This window comes from Bos taurus, chromosome 3, assembly GCF_002263795.3.
Source record: "Bos taurus isolate L1 Dominette 01449 registration number 42190680 breed Hereford chromosome 3, ARS-UCD2.0, whole genome shotgun sequence".
In the NCBI taxonomy this organism is placed as follows: domain Eukaryota; kingdom Metazoa; phylum Chordata; class Mammalia; order Artiodactyla; family Bovidae; genus Bos; species Bos taurus.
Genome location: NC_037330.1, coordinates 109386812 through 109399476, shown reverse-complemented (window position 1 = coordinate 109399476; position 12665 = coordinate 109386812). Strand labels below are relative to the sequence as shown.

At 45.4% G+C, this 12665-nt stretch overlaps 1 long non-coding RNA gene across 1 annotated transcript; it reads left to right on the top strand.

Moving 5' to 3' along the window:
* The first annotated feature begins 420 nt into the window (after positions 1-420).
* LOC101904166 (uncharacterized) lies at positions 421-11739 on the top strand. Its single transcript, XR_001498329.3, has 3 exons — positions 421-8751; positions 9392-9505; positions 11560-11739. It is a non-coding gene; the product is annotated as an uncharacterized lncRNA (long non-coding RNA).
* The last annotated feature ends 926 nt before the right edge of the window (positions 11740-12665 follow it).

The window sequence follows — 12665 nt, the reverse complement described above, 5'->3', positions numbered from 1 at the left end:
TTTTGGGGGCTCCAAAATCACTGCAGATGGTGACTGCAGCCATGAAATTAAAAAACGCTTACTCCTTGGAAGGAAAGTTATGACCAACCTAGATAGCATATTCAAAAGCAGAGACATTATTTTGCCAACAAAGGTCTGTCTAGTCAAGGCTATGATTTTTCCTGTGGTCATGTATGGAAGTGAGAGTTGGAATGTGAATGCTGAGCGCCGAAGAATTGATGCTTTTGAACTGTGGTGTTGGAGAAGACTCTTGAGAGTCCCTTGGACTGCAAGGAGATCCAACCAGTCCATTCTGAAGGAGATCAGCCCTGGGATTTCTTTGGAAGGAATGGTGCTGAAGCTGAAACTCCAGTACTTTGGCCACCTCATGCGAAGAGTTGACTCATTGGAAAAGACTCTGATGCTGGGAGGGATTGGGGGCAGGAGGAGAAGGGGATGACAGAGGATGAGATGGCTGGATGGCATCACTGACTCGATGGATGTGAGTCTGAGTGAATTCCGGGAGTTGGTGATGGACAAGGAGGCCTGGCGTGCTGCGATTCATGGGGTCGCAAAGAGTCGGACATGACTGAGCGACTGAACTGAACTGAAAACTGTTAACATATTATGGCCAACTTGGTTTTATCCTAGAATTGAAAGGAGGTTTAACATCATAAATCTATAAATGTTATTCATCACATTAACAAATTAATTAAAAAATTACATTATGTTTTCAATAGACGGTGTAGGAAGCATTGGATATGATTTAACAGTTATTCATGATTTTTTTTAAACTCTTAAACTAGGGCTATAAGGAAGATTTCTCTTTTTTCTTCCAGTTTTATTAAAAAATTATTGACGTACATTGCTGTTTAAGTTTAAGGCATACAATATGCCAGTTTAATTTCTATATGTTATGAAATGATTACCACAATATGTTCAAGTAATATTTATCTTCTCATATAATACAAAGAAAAGAAAGGAAACAAGGAGAAAATTTATCTTCTTGTCATGAGAACTTAGCATTTACTCTCTTAACTTTCTTATATATTTACTATACATACAGTAATTAGACAGATCTCTGTATTTAGAGAGATGTATAATATTAAGCCTCCTTGCAATTCTAGGATAAACCCAAATGGGCCCTAGATATTAACATTCTTATGCACTGCCACATAAGTTACAGCCTTGTTTGCGATTTTTTGTGTCAGTGCTCTTGAGTGAATCCCTTCCTCATGCTCTCATTTTTGGGTTTTGGACTCAAGGTTCTACTGTCCCTTTGGAATGAGCTTGAAAGTGCTCTGTCTTCTGTAAATCTGTATACATTGGAATGGTCTGTTCCTTGACAGTTTTTCATGATGTCCACATTCTCTCTGTAATCTGTACAGAAAGATTAATCTGTAACATTTTTCAGCACAAAATTTTGGTGACTTCTCTCTTTTATCTGCTGTTGTTTTTCAGTCACTAAGTCTTGTCTGACTCTTTGTGACCCCACGGACTATAGCAGCCAGATTCCTCTGTCCTTCACTGTCTCCTGGAGTTTGCTCAAATTCATGTCCATTGAGTCAGCAGTTTGTCTTTTTGTTAGTCTTTTCAGGAAACCAATTTTCAGTTGTTGATTTTTTTTTTTTTTGGCTTTGCTTTGCATTAATTTGATTTTCCTTGCTTTGAATCAGTTAATTTCTCTTCTTAAAGTGAAGTGAAGTGAAGTGAAGCCGCTCAGTCGTGTCCGACTCTTTGCGACCCCATGGATTGTAGCCTACAAGGCTCCTCTGTCCATGGAATTCTCCAGGCAGGAATACTGAAGTGGGTTGCCATTTCCTTCTCCAGGGGATCTTCCCAAGCCAGGGATCGAACTGGGGTCTCCCGCATTGCAGGCAGATGCTTTACTGTCTGAGCCACCAGGTTAATTCCTATTTCTCTTCTTAGCTTTATTATAACTGTTTTGGGGGGTTTTGGTTTCTTTGAGTTTATTCTATGGTTCTGTTTACAACTTCTTAATTTGGTTGTTAATTGTCTGGCTTTTCATCTTTTCTAACAGAAACTTTCAAGGTTCTCTATTAGAACTAGAACTCTATTAGAACTATTTACTAGAATTATTACTTTGGTTCTGTCCCACATTTTTGATAGGCACTATTTTCACTATTGCTCTGTTCTAAAGTGCTTAAAATTTTCCATTATGATTTCTTCTTTGACTTATAAATTGCTTGGAAGGAAACTTTAAAATTTCCAAGTGTATGCGGGTTACATTTTTTTCTGTTTTATACTGAGTTTTAATTTAAAGGCATTGCCTTTAAATGATTTGTGTGGTGGTGATCTTTTGGAACTGAGACCTGCTTTATAATCTAGTACGTGACCAGTTAAAATCCTTTAAAAACATTCATTTGTTTGGCTGTGCCGGGTCCTTGTTGTGGCACGCAGAATCTCTGGTTGCAGCATCTTTAATTGCGGTATTTGAGCTCTTAGTTGCTGCCTGTGGGATCTGTTCCCTGATAGAACCCTGGCCCTCTGCTTTGGGAATGTAATCTTAGCCACTGGACCACCAGGGAAGTCCCTAAAATAATTTTTAAAAATGTGTGCTTGAGAAGCGTGCTGTGCTTAGTTGCTCAATCGTGTCCGATTCTTTGCAACTCTAGGAACTGTAGCCCGCTAGGCTCCTCTCTCTATGGGGATTCTCCAGGCTAGAATACTGGAGTGGGTTGCCAGGCCCTCCTCCAGGGGATCTTCCCATTCCAGGAATCAAACCCAGGTCTCCCACACTGCAGGTGGATTATTTACCGTATGAGCCTCCAGGGAAGCTCTTGAGAAGTGTAGTTGGATGCATTAAACCCAACTTGTTATATTGTTCACAACCTCTTTGAATTACCAATAATATGTGTTTGACTTCCCGATCATGGAGAGATGAGTATTAAAATCTACCTCCATGATAGTGGGTTTTTCTGTTTTCCCCTGGAGTTCTATCAATTTTTGCTTTCTATTTTTTGAGGCTGTTTTTATTAGGTTTAAAATTGCTGTGTCTTCCAGGAAAAGTGAATTTTTAATCTTTATGTACTGACCTTTTCTATCCCTAACAATGTTTTTCATCTTAAGTTTGTTTTTTTCTCCTGATTTTACTGCAGCTATCCTGGCTTTCTTTTGCTTCACGTTTGTATGGTCTTTCCACCCATCTCCTTATGTTTTAGCTGTGTCAGTTTAAACAACAAAGAGTCAGATTAAAAGTCCAATCTAACACTTTGTCTTTTAAATGGTACATTTAATCCTTTAAAGTTTATCATGATTGTTGATATCTTTTGACTTTTGTTGTCTTATTATTTCCCCTATGCTTTCTCCCCGTCCTTTCTTGCTTCTCCCCACTTTGGATTTACTGACTTTGCCTATTTTATTTTTCTATCTTTTGCTACCTTCTTTATTGATTTGGGGTTTATACATTCTACAGTGTTTCTAGTGGTTGCTTTTTTTTAAAAAGCATGTGGGATCTTAGTTCCCCAAACAGGGACTCAAGCCACACCCAGTGCATTGGAAGCACAGAGTTTTAACCACTAGATCGCGAGGGAAGTCCCTGGTGGTTGTTTTTAAATTCTATTTCATGTACTTAATGAAGTCTAGGATTGTTAGTATTTCTAAACCCTTTTCCAAACCTTGCAAACAGCTTTGAACCCTTCAACTTTGACCTCCTACAGGTTTACACATATTTCTGTGCAGTATTTTGGTTCTTTTCTTTCTGTTCCCATGTGTTCTTATTATTTTATACAATATTTGTGTAGACTTATCCCTTACATGTTTATCAATTTCTTTGTCCACCATTCTTTCTTGTACACCAGACCTTCCTTCTGGGATAATTTCTCTTTTTCTTATATCACATCCTCCAGAGGTCCCTTTAGTGAAAACTTGTAGATGGCCAACTCTTTCTGCTTATCTGCAAACACACACACACACACACAAACTCCATTTCATCCTCAGCCTTGAAAGATAATTTTTCTAAATTCACAATTCTGGTTATTTTCTTTCAGTGCTTTGAGGGTATTTCCTGTCTTCTGGTTTTCACAGTTGCTGTTGAAGTGTGCTGTCTAATTATCCTTCCTTTGTAGGTGGTATTAATATGTCTTTCTACACAGGTGCTTTTAAGATCTTTGTCTTTGGTTTTAATGCAGTTTCAACACACTGTGACTAGATGTGGATTTCTTTTTACTGAGCTTGTTAGACATGTGTTGTGCTCTCCATATCTGTGGACTCATGCCTTTCATCAGTTCTGGAATATTCTCAGCCATTGTCTCTTCAAATATTGCTTCACTTCCCCTTTTCTCTCTGAGACTTTCATTCAATCCATCGTAACGTTTCAGTTTCTTTCAGATTTTCCACTGGCATGTCTTTGTGCTGAAATCTATGTAATTTCTTCAGATCTACCTTCTAGCTCACTCAGTCACGTCTAATATACTGTTTAACTCATTCGTTGCCTTTTCAGTTTTGACAGTTGTCATTTTCATTTCTGAAAGTTCCATTCTTGTTCTTTTCCAGGTCTCACTAGTCATTTAAAAATTGTCTCTTCTTAATTACTCTTCTGATGTCATCTTTATTTCCTTAAAAATGTTAATCTGTTATTTCATATACTATAACGATTATAGTTTCTTAGGGATCCAAACCTATTGTTTGTTTTTTTCCTGTTCTCTCTCACCTCCTTGAGTATCTGATTTTATTTTTCAATTGTGGGCTTATATGTATATTCTTTGGGAATCCTGAATGCCTAAATTGAGGATGCTGTCCTCCAGAGAGAGTTTTTACTTTTGTCTGAGGTCAAGGGACCCCACTGATCTGGGATTACTTTACCCTCTGCTGAAGTTCCTGGGTTAATGTTAAGGTGATGGCCCCCATGTTGACTCCATTCTAGTCTTGGTCTCCTGACAGTAGAATTTGCTCTTACTTCCTTGTTTTCTTACAGCTCCTTTTGCATCCACATGGGAAAAACCCAGCAGTTTAGCAGTGCTTAATTTTTTTTTTTAAGTTTACTGAAGTATAGTTGATTTACGATGTCATGTTAATTTCAATGTACAGCACAGTGAAGCAGTTACACAGCCTAGCAATGCTTTTAAAAGGCGCTTTCTTTCAAGGAGCAGTTTATTGGTAGTGTGAGTGTCCAGTATCCATAGTGTTGCTGAAAGAGGTTTTCCCTACTCTCTGCGTGGCCTGTCTGTTCTTCCTGTTTCCAGGTTACTGAACTGTCCTCCATATTGACGCTAGAGAGTAGTTCCCAGAGCACAAATGTGATGAAGTCACCTCCCTGGTTAAAACCTTCCAGCGATCCCCACTGCCCCCAGGATAAAGACTAAGCTCCTCAAGTCTTTCCATTCTCACCTTCATGGCTTCTAGCCTTAAAATGTATGGTCTAGTAACTTCTTTGTGATTCTGTCCTCTCCCCGAGTCCCTTTCCGTGTTATTTGCCTATATCCTTTCCTAAGAGCCCAAGCTCTTTGTACTGCTTGAAATTCCCTTTCAGTTGTCTCCCCTCCACTATTTTTCCCACCTGGATACATCTTACTCATCCTATAAGACTCACCTCATGTGCTTCCTTTCCCAGAAGCCTTCCCTGACCCTCTTCCGTGTTGGAGGACTCTTCTGTCCTCCAGGGAAGACCCTGCTGTCTTCCCAAAGCTCCTGGGCTTGCCTCACTCTTAGCACTCATAAAATCGTGTTGAAAGTCACCATTTACAAATTTCCTTCTCCACTGGACTGGGGGTTGCTTCTTGAGGTCAGGCATGGCTTCTCACTGTTTGGGTATTCGCACTGCTTGGCACAGGTCCTGGCTTGGAGAAATTGCTCCATAAACATTTGTTGCATTAAACAAAGGTCCCTTTTCCCATCCTGAAATTTCTCGTGCCTGAAATTACTTAAAAAGTTTTGTTTATTTATTTGTCTGTGCTGGGTCTTAGTTGTGGCACTTGGGATCTTTAGTTGTGGCATGTGGGATCTAGTTCCCTGATCAGGGATTGAACCCGGGTCCCCTGCATTGGGAGCATCGAGTCTTAGCCACCGGACCACCAGGGATGTTGCTGAAATTACTTGTTGATGATGAGCATTTTTATATGTGAAGACATCATTTAATGTTGTTGATGTGGGACTCCCCGCCAGGGCTTGGAATAAGAAAGTTCTTGAACCAGATGAGGTCTTTTGAAAATGCAGGGGCTGCTGGGTCTTTGGCCTCCTTGTTGGGCATATGCCATTGTGTGGGGTCCAGTACTGAGGGGCTCAGTTTCTGTCTGGTCCTGTGCTAGCGGTGACAATAATAAAACTTACGGCATAGGTTTGTTAGAAATACTAAATGATATCCTATATGCAAAGCACTCATCTCAGCGCTTGACACACACGTGTGCGTGCGTGCTAAGTCGCTTCAGTTGTGTCTGACTCTTTGCGACACTATGGACTGTAGCCCACCAGGCTGCTCTCTCCTTGGGTTTCTTCAGGCAAGAATACTGGAGTGGGTTGCCATGCCCTTCTCCAGGGCTTCTGGACCCAGGATTGAACTCTTGTCTCTTTCATATCCTGCATTGGCAGGTGGGTTCTTTACTACCAGCGCCACCTGGGAAGCCCATTTGACACAGAGTAGATACTAAAAAAAATGTTCTTTTTTCCGTTAATGATTGAATTCTTTGAGGTCAGGAGCCCTGTATTATTTATTTCATTGGTTCTCGCTCCACCTAGTGCAAAACCCGGCACAAAAAGAACACAATAAATATCTGATAAATGAATGTGTTCCCGAAGCCTCAGCTTTCAGAATGGAACTACCTTCTTGGGTCAACTCTGGTTTCCATAGCCTGTGGCTCTGCCCCACCCCCACCCCAGAGTGCTCTGGGACCTTTCAGAAAATCAATACAGCTTTCAGTTCTCAAAAGACAAAACTTGTGTTCTCCCTTTCTTGCCGTGTAGGAATTTGCATGTGGCTTGTCCATGGTTGCAGATCCTGAATTGCAATTCTTTGCTGATCTTGAATAAACCCACCTTTGTTGAAGAAATACCTGGCTGTTTGAAAAAAAAAAAAGAAAAACAAAACACAGCAATAACTGAGACACACGGGGGAATATTCTAGCTTTTTCGGAGCTCTGAGTTGAAGTGTTAATTGCTCAGTCATGTTTGACTCTTGGTGACCCCATGGACTGTAGCCCACCAGGCCCCTCTGTCCATGGAATTCTCCAGGCTAGAATACTGGAGCCAGTGGCCATTCCCTTCTCCAGGGGATCTTCCCAACCCAGGGATCAAACCTGGGTCTCCTGCATTGCAGGTAGATTCTTTGCTGTCTGAGCCACCAGGGAAGCGCTGGCCTACAGGCAATTGACATGCTGGGGACCGTGTTTGTTTCCAAAATTGCATCATGCCCTCTCTGTTCACACTGAGGGTCCTCCATCTGCTCTTGCCATCGAATCATTTAGAAGATTGCTTTTTTATTATGTCACACCATGCATGTCCCAGACATGAAGCCTCATATGAGAAACCTCTTTCAGAATTAGTTCCTGGAAATAGTTGTCCTTGTGGAGGAACTGGTCTGTTTCCTCCTTTCTGATAATAAGTGTGTCAAAACTTCATGTTTTGTGTTTTGCCCTGGCTTCCAGGAAGCTCAAAGTCAAATTTCAGGATCAATCACAGCACCTATGACAACCCTCAAGATGGCTTCCCCTCCCCCTCCCCCCGAGCAATATGAATCTGCCGAATGAATTAATCTTTCCTGTCATACAGCCATCTCATGTCCTTTTGAGAAAAAGGTGAAGCACACGTGAGTTTCAAAACTATGACAGCAGCAGTGGCAGCAACATGAGGATGTGGGGGAACAGGAGAAGAAGTGACCATCAATTCAGCCATGTTGGGTGCTGGTGAGGAGTGGGCCTTCTGGGGCCAGACTGCCTCCATATGAACCTTAGCTGTCCTTATCACTTGCTCAAGACTCTGATGCAAATTACAATTTTTTTTTTCTGAATTTCCTCGGGTGTGACTAGGGATCTTCATTGTATCTACTTTAAAAGGTCACCATGAGGATTAATGAACCCAGCTCCTACAAACTCCATTGCATGGGGTCTGCCCCAGAGTAAATGTTCAGTATATGTGAGTTTGAAGATTGCACCGAGTTTTGAAGATGACACTGAGCCTGGGTGGCTGGAAAACAAGACCAGAGCCTCACTGAGAGAAGGGTTTGGTTTAAAGGGACTCAGGATGTTGACAGTCACCTGGCGCTTTGTCCCTCAAGGTCTCACCAAGCCTGGGAAGGTTTCAGTGAGGTCGCTTTAATAGTCACGACCTGTCCTTGGCCAGCTTCTAGTCCCATCTGTTCACCAGGATTTCCAGAAGCCTGCAATTCTTGTCCAGTTATTTCTGGAAGCCTCCAGGGGGGTTTGCTTGGTGTTCGTGAAAGAACCGACCGACTTGAGTTACCCTGTGGCCTCCTTCATGTCCTCTAGCTCCTGCCTCCTGGATGTCCACCATCTGTGAGGTCACCCAAGGCTGCCTCAGCACGTGCCAGCTGCCAGGGCCCTCCGAGGGGCACCTATACCTGCTGAGACATGGGTGCTCCCTTTGGACACTCCCCAAAGCCTGAGTAGTGCCAGCATTCCTGCAGACTTCAAGGCATCAAAGTTATATTGAGCTCCTTGAAGAAGAAACAAGTCCAGCCCTCACCTTGGGTCCGGGTCACACTTTGGGTGCTGAAGTCAGCCTGCTCTGTCCCCACAAATCACAGAAATCCTGGGGACAATTGCTTCATTCATAACCCTTACACCTGCTCTCAGCTCCACTGTGAGTCCTGGGGACAGACCTGGGGACTGGCAGGCTCAGTGTGATGCCCCTGAGGTTCCTTCTCCCCTGCAGCCAAGAGGGAGGGACTGAAGGGAAGGAAGCAGATGAAATCTATGGGAGACAGAGGGGAGAGGAGGGGGGATCCATGACCCTTGGGTGGGACCCAAGGAAAGGTCTCTGAAGCAGACGGAGCAGGTGCAGCTGTGGTGCGGGAAACGAGGGAGCGCTGCCCAAAGAGGGCAAGGGGAGAGAGAATTTGGACGGACAGAAGGTGGGCACGTCATCTCACTTGATGGATAAAGCCTTTGTCTGGGGCTGTGCAAGTGTCTGGGGGACCCCAACTCTTCAGCTAATGAACCAGGGGACCCACGACTAGTTGCAGCCCTCTCTGGGCCTCAGTATTACATCATAAAATAAATGCATAGAATTCTGAGGACAAGCATAGGAGGATCAAGACAAGGGCTATTTCCAGGCATGGAGGAGAAGAAGAGGACTCCTAGGTCAGGGGGCTGACCTCTGGGGTGGGGAAGGATGGGAGAGAAAGAGGAGGAGAGAAGTCAGGACTTCCTACTTGGTGGGGTGGAGGGAGTGCTCTGCACTGGCAGTGAGCTGCACACTCTGGCTGCGTCTCTCTCTCCAGGCTCTCCTATGGATGGAGGCTCCACCCAGAGTCACACCCTTCATCTCTTCCTGGGTCTGGTCTTCGGTGGTGTCACCAACAACTTGTTCAGTGGTGTTTCTGAGCTACATGGAGGTGAGAGTGGACGGGATGGATCTGGGGAAGCAGGTCTGGAGAGAGAAAGATGCTCATTGCTGTTGAGGGCAACCACTGGGCAATCTAACTGGGCCAGACACGTAGTCACAGGAAGAACAAGCCTCAGGGACAACAGGCTGAGCCCCTTAGTGTCTAGGGGGTTGGGAGGAGGGGAGGCAGCAGAGCAGAGCTGCTTTTTCCAGGAAGCCATCCAGTGGAGGAGATTTCAGAGGTGGGAAGGGATCTGGAGGTGTGGAATGAAGGTGAATGGTGCATGCCTGACACAGAGGGACAGAGAACCTGTGGGTGATGAGGACGGCTGTTCTGTTTTGAGGGCGCTTTGGGGTGAGGGCCCAGTACAGCATTCCTCCCTTCCCGCCATGTGTGTGGCCCAGAGCAGGTCCCCTGCAAACCTGGCTGAGTTTGGAGGATGGGGACCCCCAGGAGTTGGTTTATTGCAAGGATTACTGGCAGTGATGGGGCTGGGGTAGTTGAAGGCTAATGGGGCTGGGGTAGTTGAAGGCTAATAGAGAAGGTGGGGCCCCGTCTTTCTGCTTGTGCTTCAACTGTCCCGGGTCCCACCATACGGCTAATATCCCTGCAGCACTGGGACAGCCAGAGGCATTCACTACCAGGCCCGAAACTTTCTAATGGCTCCCATGGTCTGATGGCTGGATGGGTCCAGGAAAGCCAGCACCAGCCGGTCCTGTCTGTGACTGGCCTCCTGGGGACTGATAAATCCAGCTCAAGGTCAGGTGTCCCTTTGGGCCAAACCCTGGTACTTAGGCCTCAGAATTTTTCCAACAGGTGACATAGGGAACAAAACAATCAGAGGGGTTATTGCTAGGTCAGAGGTTGGGTGCTATGGGATTGGCCAAAAGGGGAGAAGAAAAAGAGCTGGTGTCAGAGGGGACCTGAGCAGAGAGGCCACTGTGAACCACTGCCATGCAGAAAGCGGGTGAGGAGGAGTCTGGGGAAAGGAGGTGGAACAAGAGGGGAACTTCAGCCCTGGGACTTGTCCAGAGAAATATGGAAGCAGGGAGAACACAAGAGCTGCCACCCTTCTGGTTGGAATTTTCTATAACATAATGCTTTCTGGAAAGATGAAGGGCACAGTCATTTGGCTACAATCACTATGGTGGATGAGAGAGCTGCTGTTGGGTCTGCTGGGGATGCTAACGGGCAGGATCAGAGATTGCAGCAAGATCTGCATGTTCATGGCAGTTTACATGGGTCCAGGCCTCTCACCTGGCTCAGGTGTACCAACAGCCCAAGTCTGGGGCCAGTGATGGATCCAGGGGAAACTCCCCCATAACCATCTTGCCAAGCGGCTGCCAATACCCTTAGGGTTTTAAGAGCCCCAGGGAGTACCACAGGGTGTCTTCTAAGGAAGCCAAAGAGCTTAAGAAGCAGAGATGTGACAAATGTGGGTTACACTCAGGAGAGGTCTAGAATGATGGGTGGATGAGGTCTTAAAACGTGGAAGGGTGATGGGTCCACTCACATGATGGGCAGCCTGAGACCGAGGTCAGTTCTATGTCCAGCAAGCTCTGGGCCTTCAAACATGTCAAAGCAGATTCAGGAATGAGGATACTTTGTCTCGTGGGACTTGTTTACAGGCCACTGAAGTGACTCCCTGGGTAAATGGGACTCTTGAAGGAGTGGGGGTTTCAGAGGTGATGAGGAACTGCAACTTTTCACCATGTGGTGCCCTGGTCCTTATCTGCACCTTCTAGCTTCAGGCAGGAAGGAGCAGTGGGCTAATCAGGCCCCTGGATGAGAGTGAGAGTCAAAGGGAAGAACAGGGCCCCTGACTGGAAGGAGCGAGACCCTCCCCATGGCTTCTCTATGTTGCTCTGGGGACTGGGATAGACAAACTCACTGATGAGAAACTCACTGATGAGAAACACAGCCAAAGGCTGTGGGAACAAGCAGGAAAGACCTGGTTGCCCCTAAATACTGCCCTTGGCTCTTCTGAGCCCTGCAGGATGGCTTTGACTGCCTGGTGAGGGGCAGAACTCTAACTAGCTGGGCTTGTTTTTCCCTGGTCCAAGATGGCAGAGGATGTCAAAGACCAATGGCAAACCTGATTTCTGATGGAAGAAGCCCACATGAGAAACTCATCAGAGAACATTTCAGGCATGGAGCCTCAGAAGTTTGTGAGTCAAAAACCTCTTGGTTGGAGTTGATCAGCTTCCTACAACACCCGGGCTTGTCCTTCTGGGTGGGGATCACATGGCACTCTGGTGGCCTCGGTGGTGTGAGGGAGGCATCCATCAGCATGTGGGTTCCCTGTGGAATTTAACTGGGAGATTTATGAAGGCTGCTGACTGTGAGAAATGCTCCTCCGCTTGGAATACCCAAGTCCAGGGTACCCAGTTCCATCTACATGACAACTGAGAAAGTATATTTGTTTGGGGGCTTAAACAAGAGAGACGTTTCTTTCTCTGTCATTTAGAGGTCCAGGGCTGGTGAGGGGCTTGGGGTGTTTATGGAACAAGCTTCTTGCATGTTATTGCTCCTTACTCTAGGGGTAGCTCTCATCCTCGTGGTTGCAGATGGCAGATCATGTTTTAGGAAACAGATTGGAGGATGGGGTGATGGGCTGCAAAAGGCAAGCTCCAGCTTTCTTTCAAGTGAAGTCCCAGAAGCTGCCATACCACACTGCAGAGCCTGGGCATAGTGATGTCCCAGACCAAGTGAGGTTGGGCCACGTGGGTTTTATCTGGGGGAAGGGGACCTCTGTCAACAGGAGGTGGCGGTTAATGGAACCTGGATACATATGTGGAGATATCTTGACTTGAGCAACAGGACAGGGGAACCAATTGATAGCATTTTAAAAGAAAATTTATTTATTTTTGGCTGTGCTGGGTCTTTATTGCTGCACATGGGCTTTCTCTAGTTGCGGTGAGTGGGGGCTCTTCGCTGTGGTCGTTTCTCTTGTTGGGGAGCACGGGCTCTAGGCACTGGGGCTCAGTTGCTCCGCAGCATGTGGGATCTTCCTGGACCAGGGATGGAACCGTGTCCCTTGCATGGCGGATCTTTTCTCTTCTATTTTCTATTGGGGTGTAGCTGATTAACAACGTTGTGATAGTTTCAGGTGGACAGCAAACAGACTCAGCCATACATGTACATGTATCCACTCTCCCCTAAACTCCTC